At 32.1% G+C, this 1662-nt stretch overlaps 1 long non-coding RNA gene across 1 annotated transcript; it reads right to left on the bottom strand.

The window, feature by feature from the left end:
• Nucleotides 1–1307: 1307 nt before the first annotated feature.
• Nucleotides 1308–1656, bottom strand: LOC111397666. The gene is made up of 2 exons (XR_002703303.1): nucleotides 1611–1656; nucleotides 1308–1484 (listed from the first exon to the last, which is right to left on the bottom strand). It is a non-coding gene; the product is annotated as an uncharacterized LOC111397666 (long non-coding RNA).
• Nucleotides 1657–1662: the final 6 nt, after the last annotated feature.

The raw sequence follows: 1662 nt of genomic DNA, 5'->3' as shown, positions 1-1662 counted from the left end.
TCCTGCTTTGGCTAGTGATGCAAATAAATCTGGTGCAACATTTGGGAATGAATAGAAAAATATGCATGAAATGAGTACTCGTGTGGAGCTTATGGCTGACAACAGGGCAGGCGGATTATTTCCAAGCTCATTTCAGAGTTCGATACATAATAATTTCTAGATCATTTTTGGTGATTTAGGAGAATCACATGTCAAGAGCGGCATTCTCAACCACTTTAAAAGTTATATTAGTCAATTGCGGTAAGTAGTGGAGTTAGGAGTTGGTAAATGGAATTCTGTCCGGATTCCAATAACCCATCCTCTTCGTACAGTAAGAATGATGATAAGGTAACTAATTCTTCAAACATTGCTAAGAAAGCTATCTTGGTCAGCAAAACAAGCAAGTTGCTTTATTAGGGTAGTTGTAGATGCCAATATTCCTACTAAAGGACCTTGCTTATGCAAGGGGAGAGTTTGAGGGGGACGAACTATTATTAGGAAATATAATTATGGAAGAGATTAGAATAATGATAAGGGAACATGTAGTTAAGAACATTCCCTTTTTTATTTCATAAAATTTTAGCTAGAGGTTAGGTTGCATGTCTTCTTCCAAAGTTTTGAATTTTTTTTGTTTTGGTATGAATAAATAGTCTACTTTGTGTTTTTGTTTAAACGAAATAGCTATAATTTCAATCTTGGTCCTCAACTTCTAATAAAATTATAAAAGGCACCTAAACTAATAACATAATGATATTAACCAAGATAACAATGCAACAATATATACATTCCATCTTCATCAGCAGCCCTGCGGATAAAAATTTGGAATACAGATTAAAACAAAATATATATACCTCATTTTTTCCCCTATTAAGCTTGATGAAGCTCAGTTTGGAATATTTCCTTAGTTAACACGAGCCACAAATAAAAAAATTGAACAATGGAACACGTTGCTAAAAGCATGTTTGGCCAAGACAAAACAAAATAAAGTTCCTTTTAATTTATTATTATTATTTTTTTTTCCAAACTTGCCCAATCTTTTTGGAATTTACTTCTTTTGAAGATTTTTAGTTGAATAATTTAATTTTCAAAAAATTAAGCCTTCAATCTTTTAGAAAATTACTTATCTTTATCTTTAGGCTTCACCAAATAAGGAAGGAAAGTAACTTGTCAAATTTGTGGCGGAATGAAACACCCGAAAATGATATTAGGCTTGTCATTATGCGAAAACATTAAAGAGTGATGGTGTTTCCAACTTTTAGATTTAATTGGGAGCAACATCTCATATGACAAATGAATGAAACAAACTCGCCATCCAATTAAACCTGAAATTTTCATCAAAACTGCAATTGGCAGAAAGAAACTTCCCATATAACTATTAACCTAAATTCGTTCTTATAATATGATAAATAATTCCAAATGGATATATTTGAGGCACACATCACTTGAAAAACAAAAAAAAAATTGCACCAGTAGTACGTGCAGCAGTCTGAATACACAGACATAACCTAAATTCGTTCTTATAATATGATAAATAATTCCAAATGGATATATTTGAGGCACACATCACTTGAAAAACAAAAAAAAAAATTGCACCAGTAGTACGTGCAGCAGTCTGAATACACAGACACAACAAGCTACTGGTTCTGGTTGATTGAGATGGCATAACGCAAAAAAAAAAAAAAA

This window comes from Olea europaea, chromosome 7 (genome assembly GCF_002742605.1).
Source record: "Olea europaea var. sylvestris chromosome 7, O_europaea_v1, whole genome shotgun sequence".
In the NCBI taxonomy this organism is placed as follows: domain Eukaryota; kingdom Viridiplantae; phylum Streptophyta; class Magnoliopsida; order Lamiales; family Oleaceae; genus Olea; species Olea europaea.
Note: the sequence above shows the minus strand (reverse complement) of the source record. Positions and strands in the feature narration are given on the sequence as shown.